Source organism: Lynx canadensis, chromosome E1 (genome assembly GCF_007474595.2).
Source record: "Lynx canadensis isolate LIC74 chromosome E1, mLynCan4.pri.v2, whole genome shotgun sequence".
Lineage (NCBI taxonomy): Eukaryota > Metazoa > Chordata > Mammalia > Carnivora > Felidae > Lynx > Lynx canadensis.
The window spans coordinates 43611316-43636212 of NC_044316.2; the positions used below are offsets into that span (position 1 = coordinate 43611316).

Genomic DNA, 24897 nt, shown 5'->3' on the forward strand with positions numbered 1-24897 from the left:
CCCTTTTGTGAAGCTTGCCTAAACCACCCCAAGGATGCTAAAATTAGGTATTGTTTAAGGCATAACCAGAATGAGGTAACAGAGTACCCCAAAATAAAACCAAGAGAAGTTAAGGGAACCAAGTAGGAGGCAAGGATCTAAAGTAGTGGACTCAGAACCTCTACCCTGCATGTCTCAAGACAGGCAAAGGTCTAGAAGAGGAAAATTTGTGACCTAATCCAATTGTACTTAATTCTGCATCCCCCTTTTCATTCTCAAATATTTGTGGTTGCCCTGGGGAGATGCTTTTAGTTCTGACTGCCATGGATTCAAAAACACATCATTTCTTAAACATTAGTTATGTTAACTATTATCTCCATTCTACTAATTAGGCAATTAGAATTTGCTACCGCTAAATGAATGTCCAAAGTTAAGCCACAATTATTTCAAGATGAAATCAAGAACACATCTCAACTCACATGATAAGGCTGTTATTACCCTGATGCCTAAAGCAGAGAAAGACATAAAAAGAAAAACAAAATCAAAAAAACAAAAACCACACTTCAGACCGATATCCCTTATGGATATAGATTTTAAAATCCTCAACAAAACACTAGCAAATGAATCTAGCAACATCTAAACAGGACAGTACACCTTTGCTAAGTGTGACTAATCCTAGGAATTCAAGGTTGGTCTATACCCTGAAAGTCAATTAATGTAATACATTATACTAATAAAGGATTAAAACCACACAATCACTCAGTTGATGCAGAAAAAGCATTTGACAAAATCCAATACCCTTGCATGATAAAAAACACACAAGAAACCAAGAACTGAAGAAAACTTCCTCAACCTGACAAAAGGTATCTATGAAAAAACCACATCTAACATCACAGTTAATGGAGAAAGACTGAATACTTTCTAAGATCAAGAACAAAACAAGGATGTCAGCTCTCACCACTTTTATTCAACACTGTACTGCAGATTTTAGCCAGGGCAATTAGGCAAGAAAAATAAATAAAAAGCATTCAAGTTACAAAGGAAAAAGTAAAATTAATCTATTTGTACATAACATAATATTGTATATAAAAAATCCTTAAGGAACCCACAAGTAAACTATTAGAGCTAGAAAACAACTCCATCAATAGTATAAGATGTAAGACCACTATACAAATATCAGTTGTATTTCAATACACTAATAATGAACAATTTGAAAATGAAATAAAAAACAATTATCTACAATAGCATCAAAAAGAATAAAATACTTAGAAATAAATTTATAAAATTTGCACTCTGAAAATGACAAAAATTGTCAAAAGAAGTGAAAGAAGTCCTAATTAAGTGGAAAGACATCCCATGTTCATGGATTGGAAGATTTAACATTATTAAGCTGGCAGTTACCCCCTAAATTGATCTATAGATTCAAATCAATCCCAGAATATCCAAAATAATCTTGAAAAGGAAGAATGAAGTTGGAGGACTCACACTTCCTGATTCCAAAATCTAACTCAATGCCATAGAAATCAAGACAGTGTGGTACCAGCATAAGGACAGACATATAGATCAATGAAGTATTGTTGACAGTCCAGAAAAAAGACCTCACATTCATAGTCAATTGGTTTTTGACAAGAGCGCCACAATAATTCAAAAGGGAATGGGAGGTAGTCTTTTCAGCAAACAGTGCAGGGATAACTGGATATTCACATGCAGTGGAATGAAGCTGGACCCCTAGCTCACACCTTACACAAAAATTAACTCAAAATGGATCATAGACCTAAATTTAAAAGCTAAAATCATAAAATTCCTAGGAAAAACAAGGGTAAAATCTTCATTTTTAGATTCAGCACTAAAGTACAGTAAGAAGAAAAAACACGTAGTTTGGACTTCATGAGAATTATACATTTTGTGCATTAAAGGACCCCATCAAGAAAGTGAAAACATAACCCACAGAATAGGAAACAATATCTGAAAATCATATGTGACAAAGGACTTCTTTCCAGAATATATGAAGAAATCTTATAACTCAACAATAAAAAAGACAATCCAGTTTTTAAAAAGGGCAGGGATGCCTAGGTGGCTCAGTCAGTTAAGCATCTGACTGACTCCTGATTTCGGCTCAGGTTGTAGTCTCACCGTTCATGAGTCTGAGCCCCATGTCAGACTTTGCTCTAATAGCGCAGAGCCTGCCTAGCATTCTCTCTCTCCTTCTCTCTCTGCCAATCCTCTCCCCCCTCCAAATAAATAAATAAACTTTAAAAAAAAGGGGGGGGGAGTTTTGACAGAAATAGACATTTCTCCAGAGACCTACAAATAGCCAATAAACACATAAAAACATATCATCATTAGTCATCAGGAAAATAAGTTCAAAGCCATGAGCTACTACTTTATATCTACTAGTATGGCTATAATCAAAATGACAGACAGTTAATAATGTTGACAAGGGGAGTGCCTGTGTGGCTCAGTCAGTTAAGCATCTGACTTTAGCTCAGGTCATGATCTCACAGTCCCTGAGTTCGAGGCTCATGTTGGGCTCGGTGCTGATAGCTCAGAGCCTAGAGCCTGCTTCAGACTCTGTGTCTCCCTTTGTCTCTCTCTCTGCCCCTCCCCTACTTGCGCTCACATTCTCTCTCTCTCTCTCTCTCTCTCTCTCTCAAAAATAAATAAACCTAAAAAAAAAAAATGTTGACAAGGATGTGAAGAAATTTGTAGGTGTGAATGTAGAAGGGTGTATCTACCTTGGAAAAGTTTGGTGGTTCCTTAAAAGTTAAACAGAATTACCATATAACCTAGCAATTCTACTCCTAGGTATAGACTCAAAAAAGGTGTCCAAACAAAAACTGACACAAGAATGTTTATAGCGGCATTATTCATAATAGCCAAAAGACAGAAACAACCCAAAAGCCCACCAATCGATTAACAATAAGCAAAATGAGGCATATCCATACATTGGAATATTATTTAGCCATAAAAATAAATGAGTAAAGTATTGATCTATGCTACCACATAGATGAACCTTGAAAACATGCTAAGTGAAAGAAGCCAGCCACAAAAGAACACATACTGTAGGATTTTATTTATCTGAATGTCCAATATAGGCAAATTACAGACACAGAAAGTAGCTTAGTGATTGTCAGGGGCTGAGGGACAAAAGGGAATAGGGAGTGACTGCTAATAGATATAGGGTTTCTTTCTGGGGAGTTGAAAATGTTCTAAAATTAGAACGGTGCATCTGTGACAGATGCACAAGCATGTGAATACACTAAAAGAAAACAACTGTACATTTTAAATGGGTAAATTTTATATGTGAAGCGTCTTTCAATAAAGCTGTAAAAACAAAAATGGATAGAGCCAAATAATACTTAATTTCTAAACAATTTCACTTTCAAAAAAAAAAAAATGCTGAACCGCTTGCAAAAATGTCAAGAGAAGGCAAGCCATACTTATTTTTCCCCCTTAAGAGATTACCTCAGAGCACCAATTTGCCTTCATGTTACAGTTGCAAACTCATTACCAGCAATATACATAAGAAAAAAATGTGGTTCCCATCAAACCTGACTTACTCTAAATAATATGAGAGTGAAATGAGGAAGACCCAACATGTCAGCAATACAATCAGTCATCTATAGGAAAATACAAACTAGAACCTCAATGAGTGAAGAGTTTAAGGAACACAAAATCCTATTACTGGAAAAGTCATCTTCTTTTTTTTTTTTTTTTTAACGTTTATTTATTTTTGAGACAGAGAGAGACAGAGCATGAACGGGGGAGGGTCACAGAGAGAGGGAGACACAGAATCTGAAACAGGCTCCAGGCTCTGAGCTGTCAGCACAGAGCCCGACACGGGGCTTGAACCCACGGACCGTGAGATCATGACCTGAGCCGAAGTCGGACGCTTAACCGACCAAGCCACCCAGGCGCCCCTGGAAAAGTCATCTTCAATGAGATAGGATTGGAACGTATTGCTATTTTAAAAGCTCAAAACAAAAGCAACAATATTATACTCTGCCCTAAGAATTTTATAACAGATGGTTGGCAAGGCTTCTATACATGGGTAGTTCAAGAAGAAAAAATTTGGTATTGTCATCCCCAGCACTATTTGGAATATAAATAAGATACCCTGATCCACAGATCCAGGATCTGAGAGGAAGAGTATATGTTGAGCAAGAAAGTATGCTGATCAGTCAACTCATTTCCAAGCCAGGTTAATCATCTGTCCCCCTCCCGCCCCCCATAAATCAACAATTCTTTTTTGTTTGTATATGCTCCAATATAAATGTGTTTAGCATATAAGTCTATCCCCAGCAATCGTCAGACTGATTAAATGAATGCTGAACTGGCATTCAAGTTCTAGCTCTGCCACTAGGTACCTATGTGACTTTGGGGAAATGGCAGCACCACTCTCTGTCTTGATGTAGAAAACAACGGAGCTAGACTAGTTAAATCAAGGTTTCTTTTAAAAAAAATTTTTTTAATGTTTATTTATTTTTTGAGAGGGATAGAGACAGAGTGTGAGCGGGGGAGGGGCAGGCGGAAAGGGAGACAGAATTCGCAGCAGCCTCCAGGCTCTGAGCAAGCTGTCAGCACAGAGCCTGATGCTGGGCGTGAACTCACAAATTGCGAGATCATGACCTTAGCCAAAGTTGGACGCTCAACCAACTGAGCCACCCAGGTGCCCCAAGATTTCTTTTTAACTCTAACACTCAATGATTCAGAAACCCGAAAACTACAAAAATAACAATAATGTAGGGTTCAACAATCTATGTGTTTAACAACACAAAACTTCTTTGGGAGGGAACTGATAGAAAATTTTAAGTAACACAATAATGCTTTCCCAAAAATAATTAGAACCTACAACATATACAGATAACAAAACTTGGTTCTAAATTATAATCAGGAACAGACATATTATGACCCACTAGGAACAGAGACACAAAGCACACTTAACCAACATTCTGTAGAGTGAGGGAAAATTTTAAATGTTTATATTGAATACATTTACCTCCCTGCCTCCTCTCCTTTCTGCCCAGCCTCTTCTTGTCCTAAACACATTCATAAAAAAAATGTGCTTATCAAAAAAAATGTATTATATGGTTCCCTATTTTTGGCAAAAAAAAATGTAGACTTTAGATAAAATTAACATTAAGAAGCAAATGCGTAATACAAAACAAAGAGATGGACTTTACAATACTGTCCTGAACGCAAGGGATTAAAAAATTAGGAGCTCAACCCAAATTTTGTAGAAATGTTTATATTTTGAATCGCTAACTAGTCTGGGGGTGGGGAAGGGGAGGAAAGGGGCTAGTGGAAGAAGGAAAAAACTTAGAATAGAAGGACAAAAAGTGAGGAAAAGCAACAAAAGATGATAAATTGTAGCTGAGCAGGAGCACTAAGACATACGGAGGGCAAAACAATTAAAATCTTGCAAGAAAATGCAAAGCCACAAAGAGGGGGTTTAAATATATGAAAAACAATATGCCAAATAAAGACTGGATGGGTCACTTGATAAATAGGGTATAGACAGTGATAAAAGCAAAACAGCTGATAACTTTAATTTGCTTCACTATTTATTTACTAAGGAAGTTTTGAGGGAAAAAACCCCATTTCTAAATTACTCTTTAAGACATATAAATAACTGATAGCCTATCAAATTCATCATTAAAAAAACCAGATGCTTCCAAACTAATATATCAGATGTTAGGTAGTCATGGAATCCCAAAGTATCCTCTGCATTTTAAAACAATGTAAGTATAAAATTATAAAACTGCAGGGAAGAACTTAACTGGCCAATAGTCATGAGAGGAGTGACCTCCTATAAGCACCAGAAAGATGGAATCCAGACCTGTTTCCTTTATCAACATTTATCCAGCCCCTTGCTCAACTCCTGGCATATTTAGGCACTCAAAATATATTTGCAGAACAAAAATGAACAGAAACATGCCATCAATATAACTCCCATGTACTCAAGAGAAGGGCGCTGGCTGCGAGCTTCAAATTGACCGAGCTGGCAAACTGCTAACAGGGGATGGGACCAGAAGACACATCAGCATGAATAACCTTCTGAGGAAAAGACATCACAGCTTCTAAAAGAGGAAATCACACCATACCAGTCTACCCAAATTCTCTGAGAAGAAAGTAAGCATGTGAATATAATTCATGTGGGCTTTTATAAAAGTCTTGACAAGATTCTAAGTAAAAGGTCATTTTTTTAAGCCTGAGTGACTCCAAAATTGTGAATATTTACCATAGATAGGTTGTGATTTAGACAGAATATTATGGGAGATGCTGAGGCACCTCCCCAAACGAAGAAGTATAAGCACAAGACTGATCGTAGGTAGCATTTTTGGAAATGCTATATGTGATATTTGAATGAATTATATTCAAGACATGAGGAAATTCCCCATTTTGCAGATGGAATGACGAGCTCCCTGATAGTGAAATAATACAGAGCTGTAAAAATAAGGGAACGGAGAGGTGGAAAGGAGTTTTAAGTGTATCAAATGAGAAACATTTGCAAAACCTGGGATTTATTTTCAGCTTAGAGAATACGTTGGCAAGCCTGAAAGTTGTCCAAATATCTAAAAGATCTGTCCAGCAGAAGAGAAACTAGAGCTGCAGTTCCTGTGTGGACAAAATTGGGCCCAAAGTGGAAATTGCAGAAGGAGCACATTTCAACTCAACATAAGGTCAAGCTTTCTGACCATCAGACCTAACTAAAAAGGTGATTCTTACCCTGAATTACCTCTAAGAGCCCAGTGAGATAGAGGAAGCTAAGATACCACAGGCAAGAGAATGGCAGGTATTATTACAGCATGGACAAATGGAAAGTAAGGCACCTACAGGGAAAAAACCTAAGTTGTCCCCAAAGAATTCATGGCTTCCAGTCAAAAAAATGAATTTTTGAATAATTATAGAATGTTCCCCTAAAGATACTGTGATGTTCTGTGCAAAGGCGGAGGAAGGGATGGGGAGGGGTTGTTAAGGAAAAGACTAAAAACAGAACATATTTTCCTATCTTTCTAGCAAATAATAATTTGGCTATATCTCAAAATGTAGTTCTGACTGGTTACCATAAATCCGGAAAGGCAAAGCAATGCTAACAAGGATCCAAAGTGTAAACAGAATGACTAAGAGGCTGAAGGAGGTTTCACCAGAGATTACACCTTAAAATCAATCATCTTCAACGGAGAAACATGAAAGCCAAGGGCACTATGACCAAAATCTGAAAATGTATCAATATGGCAAATATACTAATTTATTCACTAGATCTCAGTACAATAAACTAAGCTTTTAAACTTCAAAAGGTAGTCTTTTTGTCCACAATAAATAAAAAGAAATGTGTGGAATGTGTTATCACCAAGAGGGATTTAGGGTTAAGAATACTCAGGAAGTGCATAAACTTATGTATATTAAGTCCATTCTGGGGTCCTACAGGATACAAGTGATACCTTAAGTGAGGCCCTAAATCTCTGGGGTTAATGGCTTATAAGGTAACAATGCCTCACCTCAAAACATGTCTTGGTGACAGAATAACTGGCTAATGACCTCTGTCTAACAGACTCAGTGAGGTCTGTTGCTATAGTTCTTTTCATTCTTTTATTTATATGTGTTTTTATATTTTTCTTTATCTTTTATACATTTAGAATCCTTACATAGCTCTATACACTGAATTTTTCATTTATCACACACTCAACATTCTAAGACATTAAATTTTCAAAAACACTGTTTTATGGTTGTATAATCATCCATCCTTAAATATGCCATAATGTGCCGATTAATCTCACTGCTCATTCAAGTTTATTCTCAGTCCTCCCCAGTATAAATAGTGCTACAATGAATACCTTTGTTCACAAATCTTTCTGTATATCTCTATTTTTCTCCCTCTTAAGGTAAATTCCTAGTAGAATAACTAAGTTAAAGAACACCTTTAGGTTTTTCGATACATGTTGCCAAAATACCTTCCAGAAAAATTGGGCCCAATGCACACTTCACTAGCAGTTTTGGAGACTGCCCCTTTACTACCATTGACGACATAGTTCAATTGCCAATTTGATAGGTTAAAAAAAAAAAACAACTCTATGGGGCACCTGGCTGGCTCAGTGAGTAGAGTTGTGCCTCTAGTCTTGGGGGTCATGAGTTTGAGCCCCACAGTGGGGGTAGAGTTTACTCAAAAAAAAAAAAAAAAAGTATATCATTTTAATCTGCATTCCTTTGATTACTTCAGAATAAATATGTTTCTTATATGCCTCTTGGCAGTTGTATTTCTTCCTTGTGAACTCTGACTAATTCTTTGTCAGTAAGGCTTTTCTTACTTTCCTTTGGCATAACAAACTTTGAAAACTGGTGATGCAGTCACATATCAGTGACTTCGGCTCCCCCTGCTGGCCAAAAAATTACTACATGATCAAAACCTAGATAACAGGCTACAACCACAGTTGACCCTTGACCAAGAGTTTGAAGTTCGTGAATCCATTTATACATAGACTGCCTTCAATAAATATATTGGAAAAATTTTTGGAAATTTGTGACAATTTAAAAAAACTGGCAGAGGAGCCACGTAGTCTAGAAACATTAAAAAATAAATAAAATGTTAGGGTATATCATGAATGCATAAAATGTATATAGATACTGTCTATTTTATCACTACCACAAAATATATATGAACTATAAAACTTAAAATTTATCGAACTTACATACACACAGACTGTACATTATCTTTTCATTTTTGATGTCTACTATTAGTAATATATGTAACACCTGCAGTATTTTGTCATATAAGACAATATTGACATAGATACTGACAGATACATGATTCATCTTATAAAGAGACAATGTAAACTGATAATACTGATACAGTAAAGTACTGTAAATGTAAATGTATTTTCTTTTATGATCTTCTTAATAACATTTTATTTTCCCTGGCTTACCTTACTCTAAGAATGCAGTACAGAATACATGTAACATAGAAAATACATGTTAATGAACTGTTCATGTTATTGGTAAGGCTCCAGTCAATGGTAGGCTATTAATAAATTGTGGGGGAGTCAAAAGTTATATGTGGATCTTTGTACAGGGTTGGCGCCCCTAACTCCTGCATTGTTCAAGAGTCAAACATATAAGCTTGTCCATATTCTGGATTGTTGCTAAAAACACAGTTTTTATACAGTGATAAAACAGTTCTGTGTCTAAACTCAACAGAGCACTGATGAAAAAGGAGGGAGGGGACACCTGATCACTAATAAAGAATTCTAGGGGCGCCTGGGTGGCGCAGTCGGTTAAGCGTCCGACTTCAGCCAGGTCACGATCTCGCGGTATGTGAGTTCGAGCCCCGCGTCGGGCTCTGGGCTGATGGCTCAGAGCCTGGAGCCTGCTTCCGATGCTGTGTCTCCCTCTCTCTCTGCCCCTCCCCCGTTCATGCTCTGTCTCTCTCTGTCCCAAAAATAAATAAACGTTGAAAAAAAAAAAAAAATTAAAAAAAAAAAAAAAAAAGAATTCTAATCAGTTCACTACCAAATACACTACGTGGTTGGAATATCACAAGCCTAAATAATATTCATTTTCCTATACTTTATTCTAATAATGTGAAAACATTCTAGTTACCAGGTGACACTGGCTTGTCAGCAAATTGATCTCTTTTTCAAAAGCAAAACTAAGAAAACAAAAACACCTATGTCCCATTCAGTGGAAATTTAAAACAAAAACTTCCTTGCAATTCTTATTCCAAGTTACTCAGCTGCTTACACCCAACAAGCTGGGTCCTACATTTCCAAAGGGTAAGGCTAGGACTGGCGAATGTATGTGACTAACTCAGCTTTTTGATTGATACCCTCCTAAAGAAGTACTTCAACGGGGCAATGTAGTCCTTAGACCATCCGTTCAACATACACTCACTCACCAAGTGCCATAAACAGCAAGCTGTGATAGTAAAAGACAAGACTCAAGCCCTACTCTCAAAGGACTTGGAAGCTAGATGGGTGTGAGAAGTAAACCTGCAATCACTGTACAACAGAAGTGCCAGCTATGTGCACACACACCCAAAGGCAATGCCTGGGGACACAGGAAGCTGTCCGTGTCAGCTACTATGCTGTTACTGTTATTATCATCACTGTTATTAAAGAACTGGGAGAACTAAGTTTCTACAACAGGGCAGAAGTCACTTTAAACAGAAGCAACTGCTTATGTAAAGGCCCAGGGGCAAAGGAGCAGTAAGATGCACAGAAAGAACTGCAAGCAATTCAGCACCATTGAGTTCAGGGTGCTCAGAAAGGAGACAGGTGATCTGGCAGGGGCCAGATCACCAGGGCCTGGACGCTTGGCAAAAGCATTTGAATTCTACCTAGATCAGGCATATGATGAGATGATGAGATTGATATTTTATAAGGATCACACTGGCGGCAACTTGGAAGACAGAAGGCAGTCAAGTAGAATGATCATAAGGTGACAGAGGTCATGCAGGCAAAGGGTGACAATGGTCTGAACTCAGGAGAGAGAAGTGGAGGAGACTAAGAAAACATTGTGAGCTAGGATCTCAAGAACATGGTGACCATTATGCCACAAGGAGGAATCCTGACTTGGGTGACTGGGTGAGTGATGGTACCACTCACAGGGACACGAAAATGGGAAGAGGTTGGACCAGGGGGGAGTAGTTGATTAGGTCTTTTTTTTTTTTTTTTTTTTTTAAAGTAGGCTCCACGCCCAGCCAGAGCCCAATGCAGGGCTTGAACTCACAACCCTGAGATCAAGACCTGAGTTGAGATCAAGAGTCAGACACTTAACCAAGTGAGCCACTCAGGTGCCCCTGATTAGGTCATTTGGAAGTGAACATGGGACAGCCAAGTAGAGATGTCCAGGAGGCAGCTGCGTGTAGGGGATCAGAGATAAGAAGACCATTTATATGTAGAAAAAATACATTTGCAAATCATCACTATATGGATGGTGAATGAGACAAAAACTGCTCTTAAAATGTCCCCGAGAAAATGCAAAGGGTAAGAGGAGAGAGGGCCAAGCTAAGGCAAACAGTGATGCAAAAGAAGAAAAGAGTCCACAAAGAAAACAGAGCAGCCAGAGATGACAATGATCCAGAAAGAGGCTGAAGTCACATCATCTGTACTTTACTCTGTGTCAAGCACCCCTCCATGTGCTTTCCATGTATTAACTCATTTCCTCCTCACAACAGTCCTCTGAGGGAGGTGCTATTATTTTTATTATTTTTCCCATTTTTCAGATGAGGTAACTGAGGCACAGAGACATTAAATAATTTTTTCAAGGTAATACAATAAGTGGAAGAGCTGAGATCTGAATCTAGGATTCTGAATCCAGAGTCCATGTCCTGTGTCACTCTTCTACACTGCTTCTCAGAAATGAAGACAAGAGGCCAGGAGGGACCACCACCACCAGGGGGGACGATCCACAGTGTCAGAGACTACAAGGAGGTCTCAGAAGATGGCCAAAAGGGATCCTCTGAATTTGGCAACAGAGATGAACATGTAAGGGAACTCATAGGTAGAATCTAGCCAAGAACCAATGGTTATAGTGTAGGGTTTTGTATTCTTAAAAAGTAAGAGACTTGAATGTATTTATAAGCTGAAGAACAGGAGCCGACAGGGCACGGGAGGCTGAAAATTGGTTGGGAAAAGAGACGACTGACAGCCAGAGGTCCCTACAAGGAGGAAGAAAATAGCTCAAGCGGCCAGAGGGGTGGGCCTAGCATGGGAAGAGGCAAAGACAGACACAGGGACAGTGGACCCGAGAGGGCTTCTTCCCTGATAGGCTTTGTGTGCTCTCTGACCCAAGAGACAAAGTCACTGGGGGAAGGGCGATTTCCTTTATAAGCAAGGCAGCTAGCTGTCTGACTTCCAAAGAAGCCCCCACAGTAAGATGCTTCCGGAATGATAATGTTAATTAAAATGTTTTATTTGATTCTTTTAGCCCTGTTTCCACTCTCATCTGGCTGCCTCACTTATCAAATTACAATCTAGGCGGAAACATTTCACAAGATGATTTCTAAGGAAGAAAAAAATCCAGCAAAAACTTAAATCACTAGGCTGTCCAGAATAAAAAGATAATTTTTTTAAAAGATAGTATTTTTCAATCTCTTCAAGTCAAGTACCTGTATAATTTTTTGAGCTTCCAGAATTACGATGGCTACTCTTTGTCCTCCAGAGCAAACCAGTCAACAAGGCCCAGCACTGCTCTCCTACTCTCTACCTGACTTCTCCCCAACTCCAGCCCCTACCTCTGGTGGTCTGCCTAGGCCTCATCAGCACTCTCTGGCCTAGATGAATGGCTCTTCCTCCCATAGTTCAAACAATTACCCAACACTATGAACTCCTTCTCTTCAGGGTAGGGAGATAGGAGAAGGAATTTAGGAACCAGCCTCTGATGACAACTCACAAAGCAATTTCATAATACGTATTTATCCAGAACAGTCCCAGAGCACTGTAAAAATCTGATAAAAGCAATGGATGCTTCCTCTCCATAAAATGCACAAAAGCAAAACCAGGCTGCCAAAAACTTGTCACTCTTCATATATTTTATCTATAGCAAAGTCCTTCCAGCTATCACTAAAGATCTATTTACTTTTCCTTGGCAAATAATTTATATAAGCTTAGTTTGCCAGTATCCCAACCTACTACAGAAAGAAAGCATTAAACTAGCAGGGAGAGCTGCTGGAGGCTGGAACAAGAACAAGGACAATAACTGCCTGACACTAAGGTAGGAAGTCATGAAAGTAGATGACAATAGACAAAAGAATATAGAAAATAACCCAAGAGTGGATGCCCCGCTGGCTCAGCCAGAAGAGCATGCAACTCCCGATCTCAGGGTCATGAGTTCAAACCCCACGTTGGGTGTAGAGATTACTTAAAATAAAAAATAAAATAAAATTTGAAAAAGAATAACCCCCCCCCAAAAAAAAAAAAGAAAAAGAATAACCCCAGAGTATGTAATACATACACACTAGTCCACTCACTTATACAGTATATTTTTTTGGTCTCTAAAGGCACATTATATTTTAGCCCAGTACAGTAACTGCTAGGCATAGTGAGGATGTTTCATAATTCTGGATTATTATTAAAAGACATAATTTTGTTCAAGGTGCTTCCTTTAAGGAGGCAGAGAAGCATGTAACACCTTTAGAAAAATTTTCACCTCAATGTTAACTTTTTAAGTCTTAGCACTAGACGTTTCAGGAGAAGGAAATCATTAAACAAAGGTGCATACAGGCCAGTGGCGAAAAGTAAGGTTTAAAAACAAAACAGGTTGGCAGCAGCTAGATCATCAGAGGTCTACATCCTACGTTAAAAAGTTTGAACTTTACCCTAACGGCAAATAGGAGAGGAATGGAAGCAGAGGACTAACCAAATCAGTCAAGCCACAGGAGGAACTTGCTCAAGGTCTTGCTATTCCTGGGGGGACCCATTCTGTCTACCCAAAAACGACAGTTTGAAGCCAAATGTTAGAGGATAACCACGCCAGCTTCTTCAAATATGGCATCTGATTGCATAGAAAACACAGTGAGGAGGCTGTTAATTCCACATTACTGGGTATCCTTAGCTCCCAAACACCTAGAGACAGACACATGGGCCTAAGGAAATCCCAAATATCAATTTCCACAAAGGATGAGACATGGAGAGCAAGACTGTAGTCTTGACCTTAATTTTTCAAATCAGAATTTTACTCGGTTTAAAAAAAAATAATCTAACCTTGTAAAATTTTGATTTTATATAAACCTAAAGTTTCAATGGTAACAAAAATCTATACATAATAAAGATAAATCCATGAGAAGCCTAAGGAAATAATCTACTTCTTTAAATCATGTTCCCAATTTGCACCAAAATTTTCATTTCCTATGTATAGATAGTTGTTGAGGGTCTGAGGGTCTGTCACCCATGATGAGGGACGAAAGTCTGTGGGGCTGACAAGGCTACTGGATGTTGTTATGGGTTGAAGTGTATGCCCCCAAAAGAGATTTTGGACTCCTGATGCCCACTACAGCAAAACTGGAAATAGGGTCTTTACAGAAGTGATCAAGTTAAAATGAGGCCATTGGGGTGGGCCTTAATCCAGTATGACTGTTATCCTTTTTAAAAGGAGAAATTTTAAACACAAAGACATGCACACAGGGAGAACTCTGTATAAAGACTGAAGTCATGTGGCCACAAACCAAGGAACTACCAGAAGCTGGAAGAGGCCTGAACAGAAGCTAGAAGAGGCCTGAACAGATCCTGCCCTAGCACCTTCAGAGGGAGCACGTTCCTGCCCTCAGACTTCTAGCCTCCAGAACTGAGACACAATACATTTCTGTTGTTTACGCCACTTAATTTGTGGCACTTTGTTATGGCAGCCCTAGCAAACAGATATCATAAAGAAAATTAGCAGCTCATGTTTAGTGAGCACACACCAAGTGTTTTTCTAAGAATTTTGCAACAGCAAACTCTTAGTTCTTCTGAAGTCCACCGTGGGATCTAGATACTGTAATTATACCCTCTATACAGATGAGGACACCAAGGCTCTAAGAGGTAAAGGAACTTGCCCAACATCAGCGAGAGCCCCCACTCTTACCACCAGGCTATAAGGAACTATTATTAATAATAATTATTGTAATAACAGTAGTAGTTCACTAAGTCAGATACCATGGCCTTTATAGCTATGATATACACAGCAATGTTAATATTATTTCCAATACAAAGAAAGACTCTGAATCTCAGAGAGGTTAAGAAATTGCCTAAGATCACACAGCCAAGAACATGATAGTGTATCTAACTACCAACATGAAGGAGTAAACAAAGAAAATCTTTTAAGATCACACAGCCAAGAACATGATAGTGTATCTAACTACCAACATGAAGGAGTAAACAAAGAAAATCTTTTTACTAAAACTTTAAGAGCAAGTAAAACGTGTAAAGGCCTGACCTTCCAATTCAATACTAGAAATATACATCTATAAGTTGAAAATTCGTCAAGATCTCAGGAGAATATGTGTCCTAGATGACAGTACCCTTTGTGTATATATATCCCTTCAGCCACTGTTCAAAGGCCATCTGCTCTCTCAGCTGTGGCCCTGGCTGTTTCTCTGACTTCCAGACACAGGACGAGAAGAGATGTAAAACTGAGATACTGTTTTTGAAGGATTTTGTAAATTTTGTATTAAATTTTTTTATTTTGATACAAACATCAGAAAGTATAAAAAATATAGTACAGTAAGAAGTCTCTTTCTCACGCTGTGCTCTACCTGCCCAGTTTCTAGACTTAACAGGTAACCAAAGTCACCATTTTGTTTATTCTTCTAAAGTTTTTTTAAGGGCTTATACACCGAGATAATACAAATTTTCTTTTCTCCTTTTTTCTCCTCCAAAACACATAAAGGGTAATATAGCACACATGCTATTCTGCATCTTGCTTTGATCACTTAACTATGTATCTTGGAGACCATTCCATATCATATTGAATTATATTTTAGTTCTGCCCTTTGGTCAAGAATACTTTAATGTTTATTTATTTTTGAGACAGAGAGAGACAGAGCATGAGCAGGGAAGGGGCAGAGAGAGAGAGGGAGACACAGAATGTGAAGCAGGCTCCAGGCTCTGAGCTGTCAGCACAGAGCCCGACGCGGGGCTCGAACTCACGAACTGTGAGATCATGACCTGAGTCGAAGTTGGACGCTTAACCGACTGAGCCACCCAGGCGCCCCTGGTCAAGAATACTTAAAAAAAAATTTTTTTTTAATGTTTTTATTTATTTTTGAGACACAGAGAGACAGAGCATGAGCAGGGGAGGGGCAGGGAGAGAAGGAGACACAGAATCTGAAGCAGGCTCCAGGCTCTGAGCATTCAGCACAGAGCCCAATGTGGGGCTGGAACTCACGGAGTGTGAGAGCTGAAGTCAGATGCTTAACCGACTGAGCCACCCAGGCGCTCCTGGTCAAGAATACTTTTTACTTGCTTCCATCATAGTTCAATCACAATTCAAACACAAGGCAACCAGCAGTCCGTAAAGCAACCTGAGGCAAGTGATGGTGGTGTCATAGCACATGCCAGGGCCCATACAGCTCTTCTCCCAGCCCCTCATCTTTTCTTTGCACTTTTCTCCAACTTGCCCATTTCTCCTCCCCCTCCTCTCCATTCCTTTCCCATCTCACCCATGTCCCAACCCTGACCACTGGACCTAGGAACATCAAACATCATCCATAGTGCTTAGTCATGGCTAGCAGTGAAAAAGCTGTAGATCCCTGATATATATAAAGGGGTACATAATCTCCATGGGAATTTTTTTTTTAACATTTATTTATCTCAGAGAGAGAGAGAGAGAGAGAGACAGAGCGCAAGTGGGGGAGGGGCAGGAAGAGAGACACACACACACAGAATCCGAAGCAGGCTCCAGGCTCTGAGGTGTCAGCACAGAGCCCGACATGGAGCTCAAACCCTCAAGCCATGAGATCATGACGTGAACCGAAGTCAGACGCCCAAGTGACTGAGCCACCCAGGCGCCCCATTTTTTTTTTTAAGTTTATTTATTTTGAGAAAGAGAGAGAGCATGTGCACGAGCTGGAGAGGGGCAGAGAGGGAGAAAGAGAGAGAGAGAGAATCCCAAGCAGGCTCCCAGCTATCAGCACAGAGCCTGAGTCGGGACTTGATCCCACAAACAGATCATGACCTGAGCCGAAAAAAAGAGCTGGCCACCCAATCAACTGAGCCACCCAGGCACCACTCCATAGTAATTTCTAATTAACAACAGTGCCTTAATTGCCTTGAGGAGTTTTTGTTTGGCATTCTTTTCCTTTTGTTATCTTTCCTTTGGTACTTTGGTTGGTGAAAAGGGTGCGTATTGGCGCTATTTTCTAAATGCATGGAAACAAGCACATACTCAGGTCTAACATGTAAGTAATGCCTGATACAACTGGAGTTCATTCTGAAATATGACAATCAGAAACAAAATATATGAGCTATAAGAAACAAACATTTTGTTTCCAAAGTATACATTTTAATTAGCCGACCATTTTTTTTTTTTTTTTTACTTAAAAATAAGCAGCTGTAATTTGAAAATATATCTCAGAAACATTTTAAGGACATTCACAACAAAAGAGAGAGTTCTCTCTCCCTTTTTTATTTTCTATCCTTCAAATTCAACGTCATCCTCTTCTTCCCAAAAGCTGCCCTTTTTTTCCTGCCCAGATCAAACACTATAGCTTTCAAGATGGTTTGTTTTTGTTTTGTTTTAAGTAATAAAAGGAATAGGAGAATGATAGAAAACAAATTTGTTTAGACTCAAAAGAGGTCTTCCAGTGATCAAAGAACTGGTGAGGGACATAAGATTAAGGCAGCCACACAGTAGGTAACAGGTGGTAACTCACACAGTATGGAACGCTCACTTCCATTCTGTTTGCCTGCCAAGCCAGAGGCCTTTCGTACAACTTCAGAGGTTGCTGTGGGACTATATTGTAACACACCAGGTTCAGCGATTTAGAGTTAACATTTTAAACATCATATACATCCTCAAAACCAGGCCTCTAACTACCTAATAGCTTAGTTAAAACTAAGGTGACTGTAAAATAAAATCTGATATATTGGGTCTCAATTTCCTTAGGTTTCTAGAGAACTGGTACCCATTCATAGCCCCTTGCCTACTTCCTGAAGATAATAGGGGCCACCAGGTCCTGGCACTAAACACTCGGTGCCAAAGAAAAATACTCTTGTACAAGGTCCTCTAATTCTCATGGGTTCAGGACTGCTGGCTGGATTCCCCATGCAACCCCTCCAACTCTACAAAGAGAATGGCTGGCAACAGTGTCACTTTGGCTTCCTTTATACTAATATAAGCACTCATTATCCAACAATAGCAGCTGGAACGTAAATGAAGATGAGAATTCAGTCTACATTGACCTAAAGATTTCCCTCAGTCTAAATATTTAGTTACACAGACTGCATTATTCTCTGATTTATCCACTGCATTAACTTGGAATTCCACAGGGCAGACCACCACACAATAGTCTCAACTACACTAGGATCTAGCTCGAAAGGAAGGCAACCTGTGCCACCTGGTAAAGCTGGCAGAGGGTATCCATCATTCCTTACCTTTCTCTCTCCATCATTCCTCCCATTTTCCTCCCTACATATGTCTTAAGCTTTACCCTCTGTTTAGTCCTAACGCAAAGTCCTTTGACCACCTATGTACAAGAGATAGAAGGAACCAAGAGACTGGAGGACCATGATTATCAATGAGGGCTTTTTCATCTCAAGATCATCTAGCCACACCACCCAAGAAATTTATCTTGTGAGATGAAACTCGACACAAAGTGCTACCCGTTTGAGAAAAATAGTGTAAATTCAAATGCACAGGACCAGGGGGCAGTAGGAGAACCCTCCAACAGAGTACAGGTAAACCAACAGGTCTTAGAACGTTCTCATCTACTTACTATATGAAGTTTCAGAGTAAACAAATGGTTAATGACACATCTTTTGTAACACATGAATCAGCTACAGATTTGCAACAGTGGGACACACCCTAGTACCTATGACTCTAAAGTACCTGTTTGAAAGTAGACCTGGATGTTTGACTGTCAATCCAACCTATGAGATTGGAACAGAATTTTTACAACTGTGTGTGGGTTGTCATGATTTAAAGTTAAAAAGTAAACACATCATTATAATGGAAGTTAATCTGAGAACTTCCCTAATACTTTAACACCAATAATCAAGAACAGTAAGTAGCCAAAGTAAGGAGTAACTAATCAGTCCTGGAAGCACACACAATAGGAGTTCTGGAAGGGAAAGGAGTGTCAGACAAGAGGGCTGAAGAGCTGCAAATTCAAGGATTTTAGAATATTCTCAATTCTAAAGAAAAAAAATAAAATGAGAACTTTAATTTTAAAAACAACACATCTTACCTTGAGAGGCATCCAAAGAGCAGTCATAGTGTCAGAAGAGTTCAGACAATACTCAGAAATGAGCAAGAAGGGAATCTCTGTAGTCCCTCAGCCACCAAGTATGAGCAGGTAGGAAAATTTTTTGTTTCAAGAAGGTATCTGAAAGAGAGGACTTTCAGTGAGACTAAAAACTAATCAAGAAGCCAACAGTTTAAGCTATCTGGACAGAAATTCAAAGTACTATTTGCCTCACCATCCTAAAAAGATGTACAAAACACAGTCCGCTTAGAAAAGGGCAAATGTGTGTATGTATATCCCATCTATATGCAGAAATGTATTTTACATAAAATGTGGATTAAATGTGTAACACTTTAGATAACATAAAATTGCTTATCAAATAAATAATTGGAAAACCAAAAACCCAGAGGAAAAAATGATTATCCAGGGTACTTCAAAAACACTATTGAAAAGTGATTTGTTAACGGACCATCTAAAAAGACCCTTGCCACATTTAATTTTATCCAATAAATTAAAACCTCTCTGATCATCCTGATGGTCCTAAATTTTATGAAATTTAAGTTTCAGAGCCCATTCTACATGAAAAATCTATTCTTGACTTAAGTGCTGCAAGCAAATAAAAGGCCCTTCTTTCCTAGGGATCTTTAAAAGCAGACCAAACAACTTAATTTTAAGGATGGAGAGCAGGCAAGTTTATGTGGAGGAAGGAAGATCGATTAAATGACCTCTTGTCGGATCCTTGTTCAAGTCCTAGGCCTGGATGAAAATTCCAGCTTAACCAGTTACTGTTTCGCTTAAAATGGAGGCTTGCCCGAGCAGGGACAAAAACAAAAAAAACAAAGACAAAAAAAAACAAAACAAAAAAAAACCAGCACCCCCACCCCGCAAAAATAAATTTTGAGAAATCAAAGGCTACAGTACCCTGATTTCTTAAGAAAAATTAAAAATAAAAACCTCTGGAGTAGATTTGTTCTTGCTATGCGCTTGTCACTTCTGCTTCGAAGACTTGGCATCACTTTCCTCACCGCTCATCGGATTTGGGGGGAGGGCGGAGTCGGGGCGGGGGGTGGGGGGGAGTTTGACTCTTGACCCAAGTCTCAGGAGGGTTTAATAGCCCCTCCAAGATCCTCACCGCAAAAGCCAAGGGGAGAAGAGAAAGGGGAGAGCCCGAGTTCCCACCCCTCCCCCCACCTTGGACCCTAGTCCCAAACCTAGCCCCCCCCCACCTTCCCGCTGAGGGGCGACTCCTTCGGCCCCATCCCCATTGTTAGGGTGGGGGCGAGTGGGGGAGTGGGCTCAGGGCAGGGGCGCCGGCGGCCGTTGCCCCGGCTCGCTTCAGGAGGGGCGGCCCGCGGGATGCAGCTTCCCTTCCTCTCCGCGTCGGTCCGTCCCACCTCGGCTCGGCCTGGCGCCCCGGGCTCTGCTCGGCGCCCCCGGCCCCGGGCCCGGCCCCGGCCCGCCTCCGGGCAGCCAGGGCCCCCCGGCCCCTCGGCCCGCAGCCGGCGGCCCAGGCCTGCGGGTGGGCGCGGGGCGGGGGTCCCGGTGCCCCACACACGCGTCCCCGCTCCCCCAGCCCAGCCGCTTCCAGGGCCCTCGGCGGCGCCCGTTCCCCGGGCCCTTCGGGCCCCTGCCTCCCGGCCGGGCCTCCCCCTCAAACTCCCGCAGTCGGGGCCGCCTCCCCTTCCCCACCATCACCCCTACCGACTCGTGCCCCCACCCCCCCGGGCACCAGTGCCAACGGCGACTCCCCCGGCCCCGGACCTACCTGCACGGCTCAACCAAGCCTAGAAGTGGGGGCGGGGAAACCTTCCGCCCTCCTCTGTCTCCCATTGGCCCTTCCGGGGCACATCGCGAGCGCCATTGGCTGATGGGGGATGTCCGTCAGAGCGCTGGGGCGGGACAGAGTGGGGAGAGGGATGCTGGTGCCTCGGCGTCTCCGTCTCTGTGTATCTCGCTGTCTCTGTCTCTGTCTGGGCTCTTGGAAACGAGAGACATTTGGACAAGAGGACTGGAAGGGGGCCCGAGGCGGGAGGAATAGAAATAGGAGCCCTGGCAGAGCTTCCCACCAGTCTGCCACTCCAACCCCCTACCTAAGTGCCCTGTAGATCCTCTTCTCCATCACCCCCAACCCCGGCCCCTCACCCCTGTAGGTTCTTCATCCAGGAAGCGACGCGATGAAAACTCGAGGCCGGAAGGCCACAGGGGGAGATTTTATACATATACATAAAATACACACGTACCAGTACTTATATATAAAGTCAACCACATATATGGTCACGAGGGCCTGGAGAGGAAAGGGCGCTCATCTTGCAAACAGGGAAGGACTTGAGATAAAGCCAAAAATAAGAAGGAATCAAAAATCACTCTAGGAGCTAGGAACAGTGGTTTCCTCCTGGGAGGGGAACTGAGTGCCTAGGAGACCAGGTGGGAGGAAGACTTAACGTTTCACTGCATATCCTTTTGTATCTTCTGATTTTTGTGCCATTCACAAAGGTTCCAGGGGTTTGTTGTTTTTTTTTTTTTTTTTTTTTTTTAATCTATTGATTTATACCTTTAAATAATTCTAAGGCCACAAAGCCAGGAGGACAGACAAGATGGTCGTCCAGGCAAAGTGGGACAACATGCAGGTGTGGAGAGGAATCGTAGTTTTTAATATGTTCCTTACAGATATCCGTGATAAAAGCAAGTGGAGATGTCCCAGAGGCAGGTGGGGTTATGGAACTGGGAGAGGGTGGACAATCTGGACTAGGGGAGATTTCCAGTTCTCCACCAAAATATGGTGATCAATGACATGCTAAAGGATAAACTCCCCACAGAAGCTTAAAAAGACACCCGCAGTTAAAGTCAGGAAGATGAGAAGAAACAGGTGATCAGCGAGGTAAGAAAAACAATGCATGTTGAAAATTAAGGGAGGGAGGATCTCTGGAAAAATAGAATAATAGAAACCGTGAGAGCCTCACCAGGCTTGAGGGTCACTTCAGGGACCCTCTTCAGGGTCATTCAAGAAGAAGGAAAGCCAAGAAAACACCTGTAAAGCAGAGTTCTTAACTTTTTCAAACAGCGGAAGCTTTTGGCAGTCTGGTGAAACATATGGACCCTTCTCAAAATATTTTGAACGCATAAGAAACATACCTACAAATTCAAAGGAAGCCAATTATGTTAAAACAAAATATTTTTAGAAGTGTGATATAGTAATATATATGCTTTATATTAATGTATTAAATAACAAGATCTAATGGCAGGCCTAATCACCACCATAATTTTGAGGCAGTAGATGAGCATAAATAATATTTCAAGATATTTGCAACAACTGTCATAAAATAGGAAAACAGCTATGATTTCTGTTAACGACAAGGTCACAGGTACCGCTAATACTGCTTGGCTTGTTGTCTCCACCCGGAATTGAAGGTAATGCTAATTTTCATTAGACCTTGGCAAATAAAGGCATATTACTTTTCCTGCTCAAAGTTCATGAGTTTCCTAATCTGTGTACAGATTAAAAAACGATACCCTACAAAACAGACAGTCGAGAAAAACAAAAAACAAAAAACAAAAACCGATACCCTAAAGAAATCATCCTTCCCACCCTCCACACTTCCACATAGGAATGTGACTCTGCCTTCACCCCTTGTCTCCGTCTCTCTCTTCCCTTCCCCCACTTGCTCCCAGCACTCTCTCTGTTCACAGATGTCTAATGTCCCTGTGACACAAAGAACAAGAGGTTCTGAATGACATTTGGAAGAGAGGTACACACATCTTGTCTTTCCTCAGAGAACAAAGAGAAAGTTATGAGGTATGTTGCGGACGTGATAAGATGATGAAAAGGAGCCCAGGATGGGGTATCATTCATGCCCAAGAGGGAAAATACATTATAAACAGAAAACATCTGTATCAGCTTAGAAAAAACTGTTTCCCTGAGTTGATGAATTTTGCTTAAATCAGTCCTAGAAAACATCTTCAATCCAGCTCCTTATTTCATCTGTCTGTAAAGTGGTGGAGGGAAAATAGTACCTACCTCCTACGGTTTTATGAGTATTAAATAGTTAATACACATAATGGATGTAAAATAGTACCTGACACAGGCTAAACACTCAATTTTAATAATTATTGTTGTTGTTGTTGTTGTTGTTTTATATTTAGCCTCTTGCAAACCAGGTCATTCCATGAAAATTTCTGGTATGATTATTTGTATTAATGCAAATGAGTAGCGATAAGGGGTTAACCCTGAACACTTGTTTTTCATTTAAATTCTTCAAAATTAGAATGCTCTACTACTCCAGTTACATTTTCATTCCTCTAGTGGGGGAAAAACCTCAGTGCCTCTTTAAAAGGATTGTAAACTCAGAAAAATATTCTGGCTACTCATATTACAAAGAGCTAATGTCCATAATCCTATATCTAAAGACTTTCTACAAATCAATAAAGGCCAGCAATCCTCATACCCTGCTAGTGAGAATGTAAACTAGTACAGCCACTTGGGAAGACTGATATACTCGAAGACAATTGGAGATATGAATACTTGAACCCAGCAGTCCCACCACTGGATATATATTATAAGGAAATACAGAATTTTATGTGTTGGAATTACTGTACAAGAACATCCATAGCAGCACTGTTCCTCAGTGCCCCAGACTAGAAACATCCCAAATGTCTACAAAAGATAACTTAACCATAAAATGGTTAAGTCGTGGTATATATGTGCAATGAAAATTAATAAATTATGATTATGTCGTAGTCAACAACACGAATAAATTCTTACAAAGGTAATATTGAACACACACAAAATAGCAAGATACAAACAATATATATAGTGTGAGTCCATTTATATAAAGTTCAAAAGCAGGCAAGACCAAACTATATTGTTGAAGGATGCATATGCAGGTGATAAAATTCTAAGGAAAAGGAAGTGAATACAATAAAAGCCCGGAGGGCCAGTAGGGGGCAGAGGGAATTTTGTCTGGGAGTGGGGGTTGTTCTCAGGGGCTGGCAATGTTCTACTTTTTGATCAGGTAATAGGGTGAACAAGTACTTGCTCTATAACTATTTGTTAAAAGGTACTAAAAAAGTTTTATATATTTTTTCTGTATGTATGCTACATTTCACAGTGACAGTATTTTTAAAAATAGCATCTCTTTAGAAAAATGGACAAAACGGGGCGCCTGGGTGGCTCAGTCCGTTGAGCGACCAACTCTTAGTTTCAGCTCAGGTCATGATCTCACCGGTTGTCCGACTGAGCCCCGTGAGAGGCTCCGTGCTGGTGGTGTGGAGCCTGCTTGGGATTCTCTCTCTGCCTCTCTCTCTGTCCCTTCCTTGCTCGTGCACGCATGCTTTCTCTCTCAAAATAAATAGATAAACTTTTTAAAAAAGAGAAAGAAAAACAAACAAAAGATATGACAGAAATTTCACAAAAAGGAAAATAGTAATGACTCTGAAACTAAAGATGCTCACCTTCTCTAAAAGACCTGCATTTAAAACTCCACTATTTTCATCTAACAGGTCATGAAGATAAACAACATTTGCTAATGCATTGTGTTGACAGTGGAGGAGGAAATAGCTATTTCATATATCACTGGAGAAAATATAAGTTGTTCCAATATCTACAGAGGGCAATTAGGCAATAGACATCAAAATGATAAATGCAAACACTCTTTAATTCAGAAATCCTCTCTCTAGAAATGTATTTATTTATTACCCCAATAGTTATTGAGCACCTACTATGTAACAGGCACTGTTTTATGCTCTAGAATTTAACTTGCTGATATATTCTTCGAAAAGCTTGGAAATATGAGGCTATTTATTTCATTCTTACCATGGAGTGGTTTATGAGGAGGAAGGTTTGAATCTCAACCTAGAATATATATAATTACAATTATATCAGATCACATTAAATAAAAAGAAACAAAGCATAACAAGTATTTTCCCTACCTCCAAATTTTCAGATAATCTGTATAAACGCAGTTATCTGTTTGTTTTGAATTGTTTGTAATAACAACAGATGAGGAAAATAAAAGCTAAGTGCACATCATTACAGGACTGGTTCA

At 40.1% G+C, this 24897-nt stretch overlaps 1 protein-coding gene across 1 annotated transcript in view; it reads right to left on the reverse strand.

Moving 5' to 3' along the window:
- The window catches only part of KANSL1 (KAT8 regulatory NSL complex subunit 1), a 179888-nt gene extending 160886 nt beyond the window's left edge, over window positions 1-19002 (reverse strand). The window contains 1 exon segment of the mRNA XM_030296161.2: window positions 18860-19002. The gene's annotated coding sequence lies outside the window, so the exon portion shown is untranslated.
- Between the last annotated feature and the right edge of the window lie 5895 nt (window positions 19003-24897).